The sequence below is a fragment of the Manis pentadactyla genome, chromosome 5 (genome assembly GCF_030020395.1).
Source record: "Manis pentadactyla isolate mManPen7 chromosome 5, mManPen7.hap1, whole genome shotgun sequence".
NCBI classification, from domain to species: Eukaryota; Metazoa; Chordata; class Mammalia; order Pholidota; family Manidae; genus Manis; species Manis pentadactyla.
In genome coordinates, this window is record NC_080023.1 from 10881693 (window position 1) to 10903938 (window position 22246).

The 22246-nt window shown below is 40.5% G+C and overlaps 1 long non-coding RNA gene across 6 annotated transcripts in view; it reads right to left on the reverse strand.

The window, feature by feature from the left end:
* Nucleotides 1-21973, reverse strand: part of LOC118930175 (uncharacterized) — a 358120-nt gene extending 336147 nt beyond the window's left edge. For 3 of the 6 annotated variants that reach the window (XR_008997688.1, XR_008997685.1, XR_008997686.1), the window contains exons 1-3: nucleotides 4716-7812; nucleotides 3793-3960; nucleotides 2221-2300 (exon numbers count right to left, since the gene is read on the reverse strand). This is a non-coding gene — a long non-coding RNA (uncharacterized LOC118930175). Of the gene's footprint in view, nucleotides 1-2220; nucleotides 2301-3792; nucleotides 3961-4715; nucleotides 7813-14298; nucleotides 15850-21856 lie in introns of those variants that run through there. The other 3 variants (XR_008997687.1, XR_008997689.1, XR_008997690.1) reach the window with 3 other exon arrangements.
* Between the last annotated feature and the right edge of the window lie 273 nt (nucleotides 21974-22246).

A 22246-nucleotide genomic window follows, 5' to 3' on the forward strand; every position in this document is an offset into this window, starting at 1 on the left:
TATTTAATGGAGGTGACCAGTTACATAATAGTCAAAAACGGCCTTTCCCACATACGAATTTGAATTTCAAAGACAAAAGTCCACTTACTGGAAAATAATTCCCTGGAAAATTCCTTTGGGTCTGAAATTCAACCCAACTCAATGTCACTGCTATGATTATCTACTGCTGTGTATCAAAACATCCCCTAAATAAAAGAATAACTTATTATTATCTTTTGCAGTTCCTTGGGTTGACTGGGCTCACCTGGTCAGGTCCCTCATTGGATTTCTTATGTGGTTGCAGTTGGTTGAACTTTGACCTCTGCTGATCTAAAGTCTTGCCTGGGTTGCAAGTCCAAGGTGGCTCACTCACATGGCTGGCAATTGATGCAGGCTATTGGTAAGGAAATCAGTGGGGATTGTTTACCAGGACATTCTTTGTGACTCAGATAGGCAATGCTGTCAAAGAGGTAAGCCCTGGGACTTTAAAAGGCACAGCAGCCAACAATGGGCTGGAGCAGCTCAATGTCAGCTCCATTATATCCTCTATAGTGTGAAAACACATTGTGGGAAGTCCTTTAAATTCCTGGAAGGATCCTATGACATTTAGAAGCCTGGTTCTCAGTCCTGTGGGGTGATCTCTGGAATACTACTTCTGACTTCCTTGGAGGCTCTTCAAGCATTTGGCTTTGAGTCAGACAAAACTGGGTTCCCAGCTGAGTAGATTTGACAACTTTCTAAACCACGTCTTTAAAATGGGGACAGCACCATCCAACTTGTAATGAGTTTTAAGAAGATGAATGCATCAAGTAATTTGTAGACTGCCTGATATACGGGGGGGGGGGGGGAGGCATTAATGAATAGTAATTACTATCATTACCATTAATATCATCAGGTTTTTTTGCACAGAAAAGGCTATATTTGAAAAAAGAAATTATTTGCATATTTTGAACATGTATAGAAATAAGATATTATATTATGACCCTCTTTTATTTTACCATGGGTTCCATTTTAATATAAAAAGTTTAATAAGATTATTAACCTACATTCTCTCATCTTGTTTCCTGTCTGAACATATTTTCATTCTATGTATGATTAAATAGAAATGTGTGTGTGTATGTGTGTGTGCACAGGGAAATATTCAAAGAATATATACAAAAATGTTAAGACTGATCATCTCTGGGTGATAAGATTAGTCACACCTTTATAATTTCCCTCATATTCCAAAGTGTTTATAATAAGTATTACTTTTAAACTCAAAAGAAAAAAGAACATGGTGTATTGCCATGTATGTCAGATTTCCTTGCCAGATTATAAAATATAAAACACAATAAAACTATTTTTCCTGCCACCATGATGATCCTACAAACAATGTAAAACAGCATCTCTGTGGCTGCAATGGCTATTTATTTATTCACTCTCATTTTTTCATTTATAGTCAATAAGCAGACATCGAGACCTGCAAAGTCCTGGGCACTCTGACACTCTAGAGATACTTGAATGAAATGAGAACCTTATCCCTCTTAAAATACCCCACTCATTCCTGAAGCTACCCCTGCCTGTCAACTTCCTGGTGCAACCTTCCCTCCAACCCTCCCCACAGGTCTCTCCCTGTTTGCCCCCACAGTATAACCACACCTCTACCATAGCTCTCACTGCACCTTGAGCTGCCAGAGGAATGTGGGCATGTATTCTTGCCCCCAGGGGACCACATGCTCCTTGGAGGCAGGGACTGACCCCTCTCTACATTTGTCTTTACTCTGATTGATCTACTAACACTCACAGGTGCCAGATAGTTGTCTGTTGAATTGATTGCTGGCTCATTTTATAGTTAAAATAACTCACACCAAGGCAGGTTGTGACTTGCCTGGAGTCACAGAGCAGAGCCAGAGATAAAATCTCTGCTCCTTCCTCCTTCACAAGTGCTATATGCTCCCCAGCCAGAGCTACAGCCAGCTGGGACATGTAGGATATGTAGGCAGTGGGATATGAGGAAAGAGGTCCACAAGTTTGTCCACACAGTTAAAAACAAGTTCTCTAAGGACTCTTCACCACACTTGCCTTTCCCACTAAAAGCCCTACCCAGTGGGAAGACCCATGGGGAGGGCTTGGCCTACTTAGGTGAGGTGGTTTTGCAGCTGGAAATCACAATGTCACTAATACAGCTCGGAAGTGGCAGAGCAGAAAATCTGGGCTCTCAGCCAAGCAGACCTAGATTTGAATTGTATTTCTTCTGCTTACCAGCATTTAATCTTGGATAAATCACTTCTCTCTCTGAGTCTCAATTTTCTTGTCTGATCAATGGGAGTTATAGCATCTACCTGGAAAGTACAAAGTCAGTGACTAGTAAAGGACAGCTATTATGTATTAATGCTTTGAACAATGATATAGTGCCCTGGTTGCCCACAAATGCCCCTGTCACACCAAATCTATATCCACAATTGCAACTCTCATCCTCTGCCCCATGGATGAGAAACTTGCCCAAGTACACCCGGCAGATTAGCATGAACTCTATGCTGCCTGGCTGGTACGACCTTTTCCTGGAGTTCTTAAGGAACCACCTTTGGAAAGGCTGTAATATTTGGCATGGGTACCTATCCACCCTAGGAGTTCCTGACTACTTGGGGTTTCTACACACTCTCTCTGCCTCTCCCCTCCCTCTGTCTGCTACATATTTACTTGAAAGAGACATTCATATAAGATAGTATATTAATTAGAGTTCTCAGTTTTAGTTGTTCTAGATGCCCAGAGAAGAGAATCATTAGTAGGATTTAGAAGTATTTAGTATCTCCTAAAAGAGATGATATAAGGGCTGCACTTAAAGGAGGGGTACAACTAGGATCAAGGGGTTGGTCAACTCACACATGCCACAGATGACAGGAATTGGATTCAGCAGACATGCTGTAGAGAATAGCACAGTGTTGTGTGCATAGTGGGCGTGAGGATAGTTGGAGACTGGTAAATTGCAGTAATGGCCCCAGTTGTCTCCCCACCCTGTACCCAATCTCTTTGCCATGCAGCTCTGTGGAGCTTTCTCATGCTGAGCTAGCCCAGACATGTTCCTGTGGTGATGACAGAGGCAGAAGAGCAAAGCCCAGAGTGCAAGGCCTTTTCAAGACATTACTGTGTCAGGTCTGCTAACCACCCACTAGCCAAAGCAAGTAACCCGGTTGAATCCACACTTAAAGGGCCAGGCCGAAAAGTGGCATGCTAAAACAGCCTCTAAAAGCCAGCGGACTTGGATTCAAAGGCCCAGAGAAAAAGATGATGAAAACAGGGGCAGCCCCTGTGGCCCAGGACCTCCTGCCTTCCTGCCCAGCCAACTTCTACCAGTTCTGCACAACAGAAATTAAGGAAAGGGCATGGAACAGGGGGATGCCTGTGACTTGGTTAGGGGGCCCAGTTCTTCTCTCTCACTCACTGTGACTTGAACAGGCCCCTGCGTTGTGTGTGTCCTCCATTTTTCCTTGAGTGGGGAGAGGTGAAGATGCAAAACCTTGCTCTAAACTCTTCCCATATTTTGTTTTGTTTTGTTTTGTTCTTTGAACAGCTTATTGAACACAAGACACCCAACAAAGACTTCCAAGTAGCTCTCCACAGCCTACCTCTAAATCCCAAACTCCTTAGCTAAACATTCAAAGTTCCTCCTTTATCTGAGCACTTTCTACCTCCCAGTCCATCCACATTATGCTTTGTATTGGGGCTATTTCTGCAGGAATCTTATCTTAACTGCTCAATTGTAAGCTTCTTCAGGACAAGGATTGGGAGTTATCCAGCATTTATCAGAGAACCTGGCTCATGTCAAACACTTACCATGTTTTTGACTGGGTGTTGAGATAAAGCATTCAACAACTCCAAGATACGGCTAATGTAGAAGAGCACTAGATGTGGAGTCAGAAAATCTAGTATGAGGTATTGACTCTGCGTCTTGTTGTTGAGTGACCTTGAGATCATTCTTTACTCTCCCCAAGTATAAATATTCTATATAGCAAATGGGAGTGATAAGATCAATTTCCTTGGTTTTTGTGGGGGGAAATGAAATTGCAAATAGAAAAGAAAAACATTCAGTACAACTCAGAAAGAAATATTACTAGAATTATTATTTCAACTAGAGCCTTCAAAGAAGCCAAGGCTGTCACTAGAGACCTATGACAATTCAGAGTTTAATAGGAGTTTCTCCCCTATGAAGTCAGTTAAGTAAGTGCTCTTTTGCAAAACTAAAGTCACATTTTATTTCATCACATTGTAGATCTTAAAACTAGAGTTAACATCATTGAGTAGAAGACTTCAGATACGTGAATGGCTTTGTTAGAAGTAAAATGTAAGAGGTACTAAGGCATCATTATATCTATTTTACAGCAAGAACACTATGAACCACGGAGGCCAAGTGATTTGTACATGACAAGGTGTGAATCAAACAGTATATGAAATATGTGAAGAGGGAGAAAATAGTATACAAAATATGTGAAGAGTATGCAGACTCTGGTAGATACATTTACAAACACAGAGCTGTGTTTAGCTACTCAGATCGTGAGAACACTTCCTGTGGCTGCTCCAGGCTGTCCAGATTCGGATCTCTCAAAGAGCAGCGTTGGCGTTGAAGAGCAGGGAGCTTTCAGTAAGGGCAAAACCAGACAAGAATTTTCCACATGAAAACTTATCAGTAACTAACACAATTTGGTACCATTACAAAAATGAAGATTTTTTGTCTTTTTCTATCACAAAATCAAACTCACCAACAGTCCAAACCTGTCCCTCCACTGAAGACCCAGAGCTCAGGTGACTCCACAATGGGGAGATCCCCTTTCTCACCAGATGAGCCTTTCATTGCTCTGGGGAGAATTTGCAAGTGCTGAGAAAGGAGAAGGAGAGGCCTGGGTACCTTGGGAAGCTCCACCTTCTATCCTAGGGCACTTTCCTATTCAGGTTTTGCAGGTATCTCCTTGCAGGCCTCCGTTTCTTCCTGCAGCCTCCTCCTAAGTGCCCCTAAAATCCTTGCCAGCAAAAGAAGGGGTGGTCCTACATAGTCATCTGCTTAATGGCCATTCATTTAAAAACTTTAACTATGCTCCCAGTCATTGTGATCTTGTAGCTTTGGGCTGAAGTCAGCCTTTCCAGGATGCAAAAGATGTGGCTACCTTCACAAGGACAAGTGGGGACTTGAGCAGACTCTTTGGTTAGGAAACATTGCCTTTTGACTTAAGTCAGTCTCAAAGTCATTCATTCAATATTTACTTCAGTTTAGCTTCCTTTGAGAATCCCACAGAGAATATCCTAGTATTGATGGTAACTAGACCCATAGTGGTGATGATAAAAAAAGAAAAGGATAATCTTGGGGAAGATTCCCATGGGGCACTGTTTAGGGATCTTTAGAGGTCATCTGACCAACAGCCTTTGCAGAAAGGAATGAAGAGGCCCTGAATGGTCAAGAAACTTGCCTAAGGTCATCCAGCTAGTTAGCAGCAGAGTAAACATGAAACCACATTCTCACAGACCTCTAGTCCAGCCCACTTTCCACTGCACCACACTGAACTCTTCAGCTACTTAGTAAATCCCAGCAAGGATTGTTGGGTCTCATAAGCCACTTCCTTGGGCTTGACCTGAGGGGAAAGAAGTGAGTAGGATGCAATTTCCACTTAGAATGTTTTCTCAGTTTAGACAGACACACAGTCATGAAACAAAGACAAAAGTAACCCATTGGAATAAGTATATCAATGGAGGCTTGCCCAAGATGCCAGGGAGAACAGGAGAGGAAACACCCTCTGGGGAGACAGAGTTGAAAAGGCCTCTCCAAAAAAAATGACAGTTAAACTGACTCTCAAAGAAAGAATATGATGTGACAAGAAAATGAAAGAATATGTTCAAAACCCAGTCATGTTTTGAGAACCCTGAGAAGGATCTAGATCCTATGTCAGCTGTCTCTAGAGGACAGAATGGTAGAAGATGCTAGAAAACAGGCCAGAATTGGATCTTGGATGACTTGTACATCATGATAAACGACAGGGATGGGATTTTACCTAGTAAGCAATGAGAAGCATACTAGTTTTCTAGGGCTCCTGTAACAGTGTACCACAAACTGGGTGGCCTAAACAACAGAAATTTATTGTCTCATCATTCTGGAAGCTGGAAGTCTGAGATCCAGGTCTACATAAAATTGAATCCTTCTGAGGGCTATAAAAAAGAACCTGTGCCTTGTCTCTCTCCTGGCTTCTGAAGGCTTAATAGCAATCCAAGTGCAGATAGGAAGAAAGCAGTTGGAAGTACAAGAAAGAATGGGATTTTCTTGCCACAACTATTTTGAAGGACCTTCTAAGTATATGGCAGTCCACTGGAGTTTGTGATACAAATGTGAGTTAGAGTAGAGAGTCTTGGTTGCATAATGAACCCCCCCAAACCTGTTTCCTTCTCTATGTGGAAAATCCCTGACTTTGTTCATGTTAATCTTCCTATGTGCTTAAGATGTTCCAATCTAGGCCCAAGGAATGACTACCACTCCAAGCCAAAAAAGGAGTTTTGACAGGTCTATTCCTTTTGACAGGTCTTGACTTAGTCATGGCCATGTGCTGCAATCCTGACATATGAGGCCCAAAGAGGAAGTCCACTGGGGCATTTGTAAAAGGTTTTCCTTCCTGATAAAAAGAGATAGGTGCAAAGAAACTTGTTTGTGACTTACTTGTGTGAGAATGTGAGGGCTAGCAGCAGCTATCTTGACATAATGAGAGGACATGTCCTGGATGAATGCAACAGCTGTAGATGGCAAAGAGGAGTGATAGGAGATCCCCTGTCTTACCAAATGAGACTTTTATTGCTCTGGAGAGAAATTGCAAGTGCTGAAAAAGGAGAAGGAGGGGCCTGGGTACATTGGGAAGCTTCGCCTTTCATCCTAGGGCACCTTCCCATTCAGGTTTTGCAGGTACTGTTCCTTTGGCCACCTACCCCCGAAAATAGACTTCAGGTAAACCATTGTCTTTAAGAAGAGTGCCATGGTTACCCAATGTATTAATCAGGGTTCTCCAGAGAAACAGAACCAATAGGATTTATGTAGAGAGGAAGAGATTTATTATGAAGAATTGGTGCATATGATTATGGAGGCTGAGAAGTCCTAAGATCAGCCATTAACAAACTGGAGACCCGGAAAAGCTGGTGGTATGATTCCAGTCTAAGTCCAAAGGCCTGAGAACCAGGAAAGTTGATGGTGTAAATCCCAGTTGAGGGTAGGTGAAGACTAATATCTCAGCTCAAATAAGCAGGCAGGAAGCAAAAAGGGGTAAATTCCTTCTTCCTCTGCCTTTTTGTTCTACTCAGGCTCTCAATGATGTCCACTCACACTGGGAGGGAAAACTGCTGAGTCCATCAATTTAAATGCTAATGTTTTCCAGAAACACCCTCACAGCCACAGCCAGAAATAATGCTTAACCTGGGTACCCCTTGACGCAGTCAAGTTGACTTATAAAAACAGCCATCACACCTGGATTCTTTGGAATATATTCTCCATTACATGATCTGTTTAGTCATATTACTGTGACTAATACAGCAATACCAGCCGTAGATGCTTTAGCCACAAGACCCTCAACTTTCCAAGATCATACTTCAGGCACTCTTTCTCTTAGTCTTGGTTGCTTGCTAACTATTCAATAGGTGAAGGATTTTATCTTTCCCTGAGGTTTTGAGTTAGAAAGAAGAAGCTAACATCCTAAAACCTCCACCTGAGTACTGAATGAAGAGTCAGAGTCATGCTTTAATAAAGAACTGCTAATCATCTCACCTGCCCATGGAAGCATGGATAAAATACACTGTCAGTATTTTTAACTCTTTATCTCCATTTGCCCTCTATATAAGGCTGCTATTTTCCCTGTGGTCCATGACCCCCTCTCAAGTTATGGACAGTGGAGCATGCTTCAGGCCTGAGTTTTCCAACATGTGTCATTGGTTGTGTTCCACAAGGCATCAATAGGTATTTTACACCACAAAGAAAGTAGAAATAAGGAGCTTCTATTGTTTTATACATTTGTAAAACCTTATACAGGTTTATGTCTATATTTATTTACCTCTAGACACACCAGAGACTCTAATAATAACCTAATGTGTTAATACATGTAAACTACTGTAAATGGTACCTGGCACATAGTAAGTGCTCATTAAATGTTAGCTGTTTTATCAGTCAGGATAGGCCAGGATATGTTTCTGTGACAAACACCCTCCAAATCTCAGTGGCTTAGAAGAACAAAAAGTTACCTCTTGTTCATCCTATTTGTCCATCACATGTTGGTGTTGGTGTTGGTGTTGGTGTTGGGGATTCATTTAGGGAATGTCACCAGACATACAGGCAGAGAGAAAATCAAACCGAAGGGGTGAGTGCTTCCAATTCCACATCTCATTTCTACTCACCTTTCATTGGCCTAGGAAATCATGTGTCTGTACCTAATTCAATAGCAGGGGAAATTCATTCTCTGAGGATGCCCAGAAGTGGAGGAAGACTGCGTACTGATGAGTGGTAGTAAGGCTATGTCAGCAATTATCTGTATGTCTATTTTCATTATTGCCATTATTTTTATGCTTATTATTATTCCTACAACATGTCTCTCCAAGAATCGAGTTACACATTTTCAAAATTACTCAACAAAAGAATCGTTTTCTCTTAGAACACCAATTGATAAGGAACATAGCTTGAATAACTCTCTTCTCTATAATCTCAGAATGAGTCCCTCTCTATTCCATCCCTCCAACACTTGGTTTATACTTGTCTCACCTATATGGTCCTGAATTCTTTGCTCTATGCTCTGACTTTCATTCTCTGATTTACAAGTCCTTAATCCTCTCCTCTCCTCTTGGCACTTTGGGTCTTTGCCCACCAATCCCTTGTCAACCTTGCCTTTGTTGTACCTCAGCACTCATTCTGTTCTCTGGTCTCATTCCCATCTCCTCTCAGCACCTCCCACTCTGCCCCACACATGCCTCCCCACTTTAGCAAGGCCTGTCTCAAACCTGAAAGAAAAACAGAGAGAAATTTGAACAATCAGCCAGCAATAAAGCTTTTGTTGCTATGTGTAGCAACTGAGGATCACACAAAGAAAATCTAACTTATCTTCAAACAAATTTCAGCTTCCAGCAATTTTGTGGAATAATAACTGGGTCTCCATAGGGTAAGGAAAGAGAGAGTTTGTGCCCCTCATTTCCCCTTTTGCAGTTGACTATTCTGGGTGGAAAAGTTGGAAGAAATGACTATAATGGCAGGATTGCTGACCCATTTAAAGCTTCTATTATGAAACCGAGTTGCATAAGCTGTAAGAGAAAATAAGTTATATTCTCAGGAACAAATTCTAGTGAATCAGCTCATTTTAGCCTCACATCTTCATCTGTCTCTGAAGTGGCTTATTTAAATTTTAATAGAAAATGTTCAAAGTGGGTCTCAAATGGAGGGAATGAAAATAACACTGTTTATCCCCAAGATAAAATTGTGTCAGGAGCAAAAAAAAAAAGAGAGAAAAATACGATGCTAATTTTTTGAAAACAAACCTCCTATGTCCCACTTTGTAGAGACTGGACAAAGCAATATAAAGTCTATTGTACTGAACAAAAGCCACAATGGTACATTTAGAGACTCACTGTCCCTTTTTATTTGGCTTTAAAAAAAGTCATTCAAAGAAGAAAAGTGCCCTTGGGGGAAAATGAAAAAAGCTTGCAAAACAAAATTTTGCCACCATCATGGGCTGGTTACAGCGGAAAAGGAATAGGAAATAGCCTGGGGTAGCAAGAAGGTCTTTCATGGGCTTGGAAGTAAAAGATCTGGGTTCTAATACCATCTTTGCTGCTTACCAGCTGTGAAACATTGGACAGATGAATTAACAGTGCCAGAGTGCAGATTATTATCTTTAATGAGGAGAATGATAACAGCTACTTCATGGTTCGGTAATGAAAAGAAAATGGTGTAGGCAATTATTTGCCTAGCCCATCCTCCTCCAGGGGACCATATCTCAATGATGTTCACACCCTCCAGACCAGAAGTTAGCAAACTATAGCCCCAAGGCTAAATCTGGCCTGGTCCTGTGTTTAAATAAGGTTTGATTGGAATAGAGGCACATCCATGTGTTTACTTTTGTTTATGGCTGCTTTTGCAGGACAACAGCAGAGTTGAGTTAGTTTCAAGAGACCATATGGTCCAGGAAGCCTCGATTATTTATTATCTGGCCTTCTGTTGAAAAAATCTGCCAACCCTTGCTCCAGATAGTCATGACATTTGGGAGGCATCTCAGGCAAGCCAGCTTCTTCAGTCCCTTGTCCAGTCATCACTGCATCTTGTGGATTCATCTCCAAAATATCTCTTGGATCTTTGTACCTCTTCATCCCAGTAGTTACCACCCCTACCCAAGCCATCATCATGACTACCTTAGTCTGCCACTCTTGCTCTCCTTTCCTGCCCACCCCATCACATACCTACACACACACACACACACACACACACACACACACACACACACACACATACACACACATTAATCGTCAAATAGCAGCCTGAGTGAGCTTTTTAAAATGCAGCTCATGCCAATTCTCTGCCTAGAATTACTCACAGGGTTCCCATTCCACCTAGAATAAAAATCAAAATCCTGACAGAGGCCCTGTGAATCAGGTAGCCACCTCCTCATTACCTCTGACTCCTCTAACTCTGTCCTTGTGTCACACCAGCCTTCTTTCTGCTTTTCTATTGAAAAGAGGCCTGATCTTTCTTCCCTTAAGGCCTGTGAGTAAGAAAATTCTTAGTCCAGGAACAGACTTCCCCTCACATCCTCCATCTTCTTCACTTAGATACCTCCTACTCTTTCTGCAGGCCACAGCATAACTCTCACCTGCTGAGACACAACTATCCTGACCTTCAGCCCCATCCCTGCTCCAGATCACATCTGAATACCCTGATTTGCATTGTGCTTATTGATGCTTGTTTAATACCTTCCCCAGGAATGTAAGCTCTTGAGGGCAGGGTAAATCCAGGCCCATGGCCACCTCTGCATCTCCAGCATGTGACACAGTACATAGCTACATTTGCATATAGCAGTACAGTGTCATGGTTAAGAGTGGAAGTCAGTGCACGGCTGCCTGAATTGAAATCCCACCACTGCTTACCAGCTGTGTGATCAAATTTGTTAACCTCTTTGTGCTTTAGTCACTGCATAGGTAAAAGAGGAATGAGGGAGTGTAGTACAACAGTATATCCAAGTTGTGAGGATGAGATTATTTAGTATGTGGAAAACACTGAGAATAGCACCAGGTACATGATAAATGCTACATGAGTGCCTGCTATTCTGACCAAAGGAGGTTTTAAATAAAAATGCAATAGAGGAAAGATCAATTTTTCCAAGGGAACATGTTTTTGGAGTTTGTTATTTAATGAGAAGTTCATATCCATGAACCAACAACACAAGGTAGTTGACTTCCCCAAATTCCATCTGTACTGTGCCCCCTATTTGCTTTGGCATATGCTGTTCTTTTATTATCCCCATTTCTCTGGTAAATTTTATCCACTGATCACAATTGTTTACAAATGCTACCTTCACCTAGAACAACCAAGAAAAAAAAAACCCCTTTGCCTCTGCATAGTGAGTTATATGATAGATGGATATATAGAGGATGGATAGATAGGTAGAATGATATATTGCTCTTCCTTATAGCTTATAGAGATCATTATTCCATAATGCTTTAAGACACTTGTTTCTGCACAGGAAACATGGCAATCAAAATTTTTACCACGTCAACATTCCCCAAACATAGTGTTTGTACTTTTGGTATAATGCTCATGCTATTTTATTTCAATGCTTTTAGTAATCTACTTATATTTTCTCCAGGAAATTTTAACCTATGAAAGAGAAGGGACACATCTTACTCACCTTAGACTGGCCCAAAGTGCTGTCTTCTTCTATGCATTCAGTAGATGCTCAAAAACTGCTTAGCAATTTGCTACCAGTGGTTGAATTCATTTCTGTGTCATCAGCACCTGCTTCAACATAGTAGGTTTTGGGCAAATGTTTGTGGAATTGTGCCAAAATAAAGAAGTGACTTTGGCAACTGGCCTCTTGTTTTCTGAAATTAAACTTCAAGGACCAGCAGCAATGCAACCCAATGCCAGAAGGATAGGAGTTTGCCATTTGTTGAGCCAGAGGGACAGGCAAGGAATATGTTCCTGAAAACCAATATAGTAATGAGTCAGGGAGGCCTGATGTGGAAATGTATGAAGCATGTCAGCTAGAGAGGGCAGTGAGATTTTCAGACCTCCTCTCTCCAAGATCGAATTAAAACCCTGATTCCTGAGCATCTTAGGAATTGTCCTCAGTGAGATATTACTGTGCATTTTAATGCTCACCATTGGGTTGCTTGTTTCTTTGTGGACAATATTATCCTAACTGACAATCCCCCACACACATATGGAGACCCACCATTTGTGGGGCATGTAGCAAGGTGCTAGAGATACAGCAATGAAGGACAGTCATGTCTTGCCAAGAAGCTCACAGCCTAAAGGAGGAGAGAAAGGCACCTAGAAAAGTCAGGAAGTCACAGACAAAAAAGAATAGATGTCACTGTGCATGAAAAGGTGCTTGTATATACTGTTGGGTAAAAAAAGTTTAAACATTTTTGTGTTTATATATTTTTTCTATAGGAAATCACATTATAGGAATATATATATATATATATATATATATATATATATATATATATATACACACTTTTCTTTTTTTTTCCAGTTCAGCTCTGCACTGATATAGATGATTCAAGAGTCATGACATATGGGGAACTCTAAGTCCAGGATTCCCCTTGTTGCATGAGCCCCAGATCCATTTTCTCATGGTTTGTGTGATCAATAATCATCAAAGCTTCAGGTTCGTGGTTGTATCATTTTCCCCAGGATTACTCTGCCTTCATGATTTACTCACCCCTCTGGTTTCAGCTCATGGTTTGTTAATTTGTAGTTTTGACCTTTAGGAAATGCCTTACTTTCTTGTGGTCTCAGCAATGCAGTAGCAAGTGTGTGTGTTTGTAATTTATTCAATACATAGGTATTCCACAGCGGACAAGTTCTCCAGGCCATCTTATCCACCACAGAGCTGGAAGAAGAAATTCATACACCTATAACAACTGTACTCTGAGCCAACCCAGCCTGGGAGGAAGAGGACCACCCAAACTTCATCCCTCTTGCTCTCACCCCTTTCAAGTGCCCCCAAAACAGTCCTGCCAGGAGCTAGAAGGGTGGCTCACAGGTGCTCTGGGAATTACCTTTTAACTTTTTCTCTTGTCTACTTTGGATGGTGGTGCTACTGGTCACCAAAGTGGCTACTCCATCCCCTTTGTCTACCAAAGGACCCTCTGACTCTGCTGCTGTCCCCCACTTTTTCAAATGAGCATCTACACCACATTGTGTTAAGAATGCTGGTTTTGTAACCCCACTGTGTAGATTTGAATTATCCTGCTGCTGCATACTCTATGTGTGGCTTTGAACAAACTAAGTCATCTGTTCCACAGGCTCAGTTTTCCTGTCTATAAAATGGAGCCAGTCAGGGGACACACACCCTGACACATGACAACAGGGTTGTCATGAGTATCAGATAAGAGAAGCACCATGAAATGTTTGGTTCCATGTCTGGCACATTGTAAGTGCCAAGACATTTTTGATGTTTTGCTATTACTGTGTATATTAACATAAAAATTAATGAATTCAGGATAGATTTTGTTCCATTGTGTCTTTTCCACTGAATGAATACTAAAAGTATATATATGAGTCTGATAATATCAACACTAAAAGAGGAGCCACAGATTCAAAAAGATTATAAACTGCTGGCCTAAGGAGATGCATTCCTACTGCACAGAGCTGTAGTGAAAATTAAGAGAAGATGGAACTAGGTGACATAGATCCAGAAGGGTCACACCCATCTGTAACTTCAATGGAGATCAAGGCCACTGAGACCTGAGGTATGAGCTCTAGAACAAGAGCACTTCACATGACAGATTTGGGGGATTCTGCCAAATCTTGACCCATAACCCTGATTGAGATTTGATAGGCCAGATCTGCCTACATGTTAGAATTCTGAGGGATTGGTTGTAACACACCAAGTCAACATTTTCTAAGATGGGGATCTCACAGTAGGTGACAGGAGAATGACTTTCAGGAATCTCTTAAGGTTTCTGAGTTAAAAAAGTGAAAGATACACATCAAAATAACATATAAGACAAGAACAAAGGGAAACCAAATGAATAGCACAGACTTGAATATATAACAGGGAGATTGTATTTTTATCTATGTTGATATCCACATCTATGCCATATCTATATTTGTACCTGTGCTTTTATCAACAATCTTCATCATGCAATTAGTATAATCTTCTGCAGACTTGGCAAGAAACATGAGATTCAGGAATGGCCCTGAAATATAAAAATCCACAGTGATAATTGCTTATTTTCCATTTCTCTCTCTCTTTCTCTCTGCACACACGGCTTGTTTTTCTCTTTCTTGGGACATGGAGTCCTCATTTATACTCATTAAAATGTGTTAATGAGAACTCCACAGAGAGAAAAATGAGGAAAATAAGAAGGGGAAAGACAAAAAAGACACATCAAGGGAGTTTACAGTCTAATTAATAAGCAAGACAGAACAAAGTTGGACAAACCTAAATTTGAATTTTTTTGACCACAAGCACTTCATTTGCTTATTAAAGATGCTTATTACTCATTCCCTAGTTTCTATAAGTCTGTAAAACATTCTTTAGTGACATGAATTTGTTTTCAATTCAATAAAACTATTTTGAATATATATACTGGTCAGAAGGCACACACACAGCTGGCTTATGTTGGAAAATATAAAGCTCAAAAATACGTCTCCTTTATTTTTGCCCACGCCCATTCAGATCAACCGTAGTCATCTTCCAAGGCTCCTATGTGCAACCTTCTCTGATACACAGTGCTTGGAATATGGTAGCTACTCAATAAATATTTGCTTAGTGAATAACTAAGTAGTTCTCCCTAGATACACAAACACATTCAAGGCACACCACAGTGCTAGTGGACAGGACCATGCCTTTCTTTAAAAACAACTCAAACTGGCCAAACCATGTCTATTTGTATGAAACTCTGTGTTTCCTTCCTGTGAAACAGCCCGCTTTGGGGATTCCTCTTACCTCACTCATGTTGGTAGTTCTTATTCCATTTCACCTCCCCAGTCCGGTTCTGGTACCTTCCCACTATTGCATGCTATGAGTACAGCTACTGGAACACCTGCCAATTGATCCTAACTTTGTTGCAATTATTTCATGCCAGATCTTTCTGACTGGTCTAAGGCGAGCTATCAGCTCTTCAGAAAGGAACCTCCAGTACATACTGGGTTCCCGTTTCGCTCAGGGCTGCCTTTCCTCTTTACCGTATTGGCTTTTAAAGGAGGTATTAACATGATCAGAGCTGTGTGCTTTGGGAATGATCACCCTGAAGAAAATGGTAGCTTAAAGGGAAATTTGACTGGAGGCAGAAGGTTAAGAAAATATTCAGTCATCCAAGTGAGAAGAAATGAATTCTCAACTAAGGTGGTAAAGGGAAGAAGGAAGGAATGAGAGATGGATTAGGGGAGGCAAATGGCCTGCAAAGTGATTGTATGAGATTTAGGCTCAATGGGCTACGATGAACTGGTGATCTGTAAAGCATGTGCTGTATCAGAGAACTTTATGGAAAAGAGCTGCCCAGGAAGGTGCCTTCAAGATGATGGAATGGGAGCTGAGTCCTCAATGATAAAAAGAACACAGTGGCATGGGAGTGAGTAAGATGGAATTCAAGGTGGGAGACAAGTGAGTCAGGAGCACCTGGCAGGGTCCACAGAAATGATCTTGGATCTTGTAGTGTCCTTAACACTAAGAATGATAGGTATAAGAGAAGCTACAGTGGATGGACATCTGGGGTTTTTTGGGGTTTTTTTGTTTTTGCTTTTGTTTTTGTCTGTCCAGTACTCATTTCCCCTTCTTCTGAGAACAAAGCCTGTATGTCCTGTGGAGAATCAGATTATTGTGAATCAGAAATGGCTGACCCCTCCTTTACACTGGCTGTCAGAGTGAACAAATAACTCAGGCCTACCTAATGTGAGGATTCTTGATGTTAGAAGCCTGACTTCAGTGATTGGCTCAAGTTTGGACAATTGGCAACAAAAGATCCAGTGAGAATTTCTTGAAAGACTGAGACTACCTAGTCAGTGGCATTAGGATTAAGATTTCTTTTACTAGCTAGATTGTAAATGTACTCTTATTTTTCCCGTTCCTGTACCACCCACACTATTGCATTGCAGGGATCTTTTATACATACAATAAAATCCCACTGCCAAATAGCTTAAGAGCCTAACACCAAAAAAAAAAAATTATCTTAGTTACCAGGCTAATTTTCCTTCCATCATACCCTACTATCTTCATCACCCTTGTAGAGACTTTAGCAAGTTGTGTAATAGAGAAAGCTTATCCCTTCCGAGGAAAAAGATTTGTTCTGCTAATTACACAACAGTCTTCTCAACATTTCTGCTCTGCTACCTCTTCACACATGCTTTAAAGATATGTTAGAAGATGCTGTTACTTTACATTACACACACACCTGCCCTTAAAAAGTGCTACTAGCTTTTATCTGTGCATTTTGGCAATTTTTACAGTTCTCTTTTTTTTCCTATGCTGGGATTTCAAGGCAAAACATTAGTCTTAGAATTGGACAGAGGTTAGGGATGAACCAACAGCACCATGGAAACAGCTGAGGAAACTGCATCCTCAGGAAAAACACCCATGTTTTCTGCATTGAAGACACAGGGCTGTGGGAGATTCCAGAGTCTGCATAGTCACTGAGAATCAATCCACATCTCTAGGCACTTACATTCTAAAAGGAACCAAACTAGTTAATTGAGGTCTTGGAAGTTTCTTCTAATATCACCTGCAAGTTTAGGTGAAGTGTGTTTCTCACTGGACACCATTCATGAGGTAAATGGATAGATCAGGTATGTACATAGCCAACAAGTTTTATTGAACTTTAGAGAGGCACATTTAGAAAATGCTCAAAGTGATTTGAACAGCAATATTTAAATAAGCCCAAATTTTTAAAACACTGCTAACTAGAAAACTTAAGCTACCAGACTTTTTTAGAAGGAAACTGGAAAATCACAAGAGCACTTGAAGTCAGGAATTATCTCAAAAAATAAAATTTGAAATGTCTATGCTAATCACATAAATAATTAGTCATATTTTCTAGGTTTTTACCATTTGCAGAGATTTCACTCATGAATTCTTACTTGAGTTAGGGAGAACAGGCACTATTATTTTTATCCCCTTTTGACAGCTGCTAAAATTGAAGCATGGAGTGGTTAAGCAAATTTCCAAAGGTCAGACAGCTAATAAATGGAGAAACAGTGACTCAAAGAGTACTCTTCCTCTGTGTCCAGAGGGCAGCATGAAAGAAGATGGGATCTAAAATCAGAGCTCCCCAGACATTGACTAACCCTGTAAAGTTTGTCCAGTTACTTAATCATTTTAAGATTTTAATTAGTTTCCTAACTTAGGAAATTTGGGGGACATTTGCCTAGAAGTCTTGTTTTGGGGATTGAAATAATATAATGGAAGTTCAGACACCCAAACTGCAGTATGTAGTCAGTGTTAGGTTAGTTCCCTCCTTTCTCTTGGAGTACATTGCAAATTCAATACAATCGTACTTCCAAAGCCATGGCCAACCTGTAGATGTTCACATATTCAGAATAAAAACTATCAGGAGTCCTCAGCCATCAGGTAAATATTTATTTACACTTATTTTCTCCAACCAAATCCCTGCCACTACCCCCAATTGATTACCTCCTTTTTTTCTTGTATCAGCAGGTGACACCACCATCAATCCAGTTTTCTGAACTTGAAACCTACAGGCAAAACCTTGTTTCTGCCATAGATATACCATTAGTAATTGAATCCTACTCATTCCACCTCTTAAAAATGTCTGCTAAATGTGTTCTGTCCCCTCCATCACCATCTCCGGTGCTCTAATGCATTTCCAGTCAATGCCGTAGTACAGTCTGCCCCTGGTCTCAGTCTGTGCTATTCTATCCTCTAGGATGCTACCCACTGAAAATCGGTAAGAGCTTGATCTGATGCACCAAGTTACCCAATCTCCCCATCTGCCTGAGGAGCCCACAATCTCAAGATCTCAAGCCTGGCACATAATATGCACCATCAGCTGGTCTTCAACTTGTCTTCTGCCACATCTCCCATACCTCTTCCAAACTCACCCTGGACCATGTCCAACTATTGCAATTCCCTAAAGGGGCTTCAACCTTGTCTCCTTCTGTGTTATTCTCTGCTTTGAAAATTTTCCCCACTTTGTCTCCTAGAAAAGTATCTTCATCATTAAAATTCAGTCCAATATCATCATCTTCTCTAGGATAACTTCCCTGATACTTACCCCTCAAAAACTAGGTTATACATCCTCTTATATGCTCCTACAGTACCTCATGTTTGCCCCAGGTTTTAAAAGCACTTTTCAGAGTGTACTGTACCTGGCAGTTGATAGATCTCTGTGAATACAGAGTTATGAGGTACGATATTCTGTTAAGATTGAAGGCAAGCTAAAGCTGCCTGGGTTAGTCTCCTGAAATATCACTTATAAACCATGGGATCATAGGTAAGTTTAATTGACTCTTCTATGCCTCATTCATATTTGTAAAAAAGTATGTATTAGTTTCTTATCCTTGCTATAACAAATATGCACCACAAACTTGGTGGCTGAAAACAATAGAAATGTATTTTTCACAGTTCTGAAGGTCAAAGTCTGGTATCAAGGAGTCAGCAGGCTGTGCTTCCTCTGAAAGTTGTAGAGGACAATCTATTCCTTGTCTCCAACTTCTGGTGGCTTAGGGTGTCCCCTGGCTGGTAACATCAACTGCAATCTCTGCCTCCATTATCACATGGTGTTTTCTTCTTCCCTATATGTATCTCCGTGTGTCTCCCACAAGGACATTTGTCATTGACAATCTAGGTGATGTCCTCATCTCAAGACCCTTAACTTCATTACATCTGAAAACACCTTTTTTCCAAATAAGGTCACATTCATAAATTCCAGGGATTAGGATGTGGACATCTTCTGAGAGAACCACCATCCAACCCACTCTAAGGTGCTATGGTAGTTTGCCTAGCTCTTATATTTCTTGGGAATATTGAATGACATCCATGTAAAACTCTCAAAACAATACCTGGAAGAGAATAAATGTTCAATAAATTATAGCCATTGTTATTATCATTAATATTCTCATGTTTCATAGTGACTTTCCCAGAGGTTGGCAAGTGTATAATCCTTAATACTTAGTTTCCTATTCAAAAAAAACAAAAACTGTTTCTTAGGTCAAAAAAGTTAACTAGAATACTTGACACATATTTATTGTGAACAGCAAGGGTTTAAATATGTTTCACTAGTTAATTTTCACTTTAACAAGAAAACTCAATTAACAATCCTCATCCACCTTCCCACATGAATCTTGGCAGTGCTTCCAGTAACAGCGATTTCTTGAAGGGAGGTAGTTTGTGCCAAAGGCTTGGAGTTCTTCACTCTTTGACAGTATCCGAGAAATGAATGATTTATTTGAAATAATTTGGAGAGGTCATGTGCCTGTGATTATAGACTTGGAAAGGTTAGGAGAGCACCCATCTGATAACCACCATGCACGATTATCGATGTGCAGATGGACCAATGCTGGCAAAGAAATGACTTTCCTCAGGTAATTCCTTGAGATGGTGACAAAACAGAGACTAGAACCCGGATCTCTATATTCATCCAGTCTTATTCTCACCAATGACCTGTTTCATCTTGTTGATTTCATTCGCAAGAAATTAATACAAATAATAACATCAGTTCTTTGAAAGGATGGAGAAAGGCCAAACCAATTTATGTGACTTGGCACAGTCTTATTGTTCTAAGTTTTCAATGCTCTATTCTAATGGACCATGCAATGATTTGAATAGTAACCTTAATTAACTTATATTTCACTTTTATTTGCTAACAGCAACAAAGGAAAGCAGTGTGGTATTCCAGCCACCTTATTTTGATAACCAGTATCTACAATTTTCCTTGATAATATGATCACCTTTTCCTCCCCTTCACATACCCTTTGCTCTAATTAAATGAAATGCTCACTAACTCCAAACCTATTCCATGCTTTCTCCAGCTCATATTTTTGTTCTAGCTATTGTTCCTCATATCTTGAATACCTTCTCCTCTATTTCTACATCTCTAAGTCCTGTCATCCTTGTGGATTCAGTTTAAATACTACATGATTGAAAGTCTGCCTTGTTTGCTCCCACATAAGAGTGATATTTCTTGTCTCTGAACTTCTGTTCCATATTTTTTACACGTCTTGCACCATTAGTCATTTCCTTATTTGTATTTGTTTGTCTTCATTTTATATCTTTCCTCTTAATTTATTAAGGTCTGAGAGACGCCCAGAAAGTGAGAGTTCAACAACTAGTTATTTACAGTTTATTACAAAATAGGAACTGACCATCTCACAGGGCTTTCTGAGTGAGGTTCAACAAATGATCCTGATACCTTGGCCACAGCTAAATGGACCAGGGTGGGAACCCAGTTCAAGCCCAGCCAATCTCTTGGCTCACCAGAAAGTAGGCAGTGGTAGACAGGGAATACAATGACGTGCTAGAGCTGACTCACAGGATCCCATTGTTCAATTTTCAGGATTTGAGGAGCCAGGTGACATGGTGTTGGAAACTTGAAATTAACCATAATGGGAGCATTGGCATCATGGCAATTGTACCTTGGAAACTGGCAAACACTCCAAAGCAGAAGTCCCCTCACCCCCACCTCCCATAGATGGCCAGCTATTAAACATTTACCCTCACACCACTGCTGCTAGAAAACTGAATTTTCTCCCTTAGCAGTTTGAGTGTGAAGACCTACAGAAAGAGTTGGTGGTCCTTAACAGAGACAAAAGCAGAATAACTCAGAAAGAAGGCCGTGAGTAGGAGACATGAGATAGCAGAACCTTTGAGGAAGCAAAAGTCGTTCAGAAGAGAGAGAGGAATAGAAATAAGTTCATTAGTAATGCAGGTTCTGTATAAGCAGAGACAGAGAATGGTGAGGTTGTTATAATGACAAATGCCTGGAGTAGGAAAAAACAGATGCCTCTGCCTTGGGATGGTGACTAATCTTGGTTCCTGGAGTTTTGCTGGATCCCATCGGACCTTTCCTAAAGCCTTCTCTTCCGTGAGTCTGACTCTGCAGTGACTCTTGTTTTCCTTACCTTCCTGTCTCTCCTGAAAGATAAATCCTCATGAGAGAGGACTTGTAGCCCAATGAGTCTGACAGTGACCATGACACTTTGCATCTCACAAAGGGCTTTCACAGCCATCCTCATATTTAATCCTCACAACAACCCTGGCGGACCCATAGTCCGCTGACTCTTGTTATCCTCAACCAGAACGTGAGGCGAAGAGGCTGAGACCTAGAGAATCTGCAGGACTTGCCCAAAGACATGCAGCAAGGGGGAAAAAAAGAGGCCAGATGGGAACCCAGGTCCTCCAGCATCAGGATCTGGAGCTTTGTCCGCTTTGGGCCTCGGTCATCTGCAGGAATCATGTAGGACATCTAATGCTCTGACACTCTGCAACCCAGATCATATTCTGTGAATGACAAGGAGGGCTAGTTAACAATCAGAAGGAACTAAGAGGTGGGGAAAATGAGAGAGAAGACAGAGAAAGAGAGAAAAAATGTGATTTAAAAGTTTGCATGTCATTTATAGATAGTATGGTATATAGACATACACATACATATATATATACATGCATATGCAATAGCACAGAGATTTGATTTCATGTATATTACATGGCATCAGACATACCTGGGTTGAAGTCTCAGCTTCCTAATCATTGGTTTGGAGTATCTGGGCAAGTCATTACTCCTCTGAGATGTCACCCATAAAATGGACATTTATTTCTTTGTTACTTCACAAGATTCTAGTAAAGGTTAATGAGAAAATGTATATAAATAACTTGGTGCAAAGCTTGACACAGAATAAGTGTATGATTATCCGGTGAAAGTTGCTATTATTTTAAGTAAAGTAATAAAAATAATGAATTAATATAATAAATTTAATTAATCAATTTTATCCTAAAAATCATTGATTGCTAATGAAAGAACTACTATTCATAAATTAATGGTATTTTATACATGCACAGAGTCTGATCTACAAAAAAGAAAACATTGGAAACACACAAGGTTCAAAATTAAA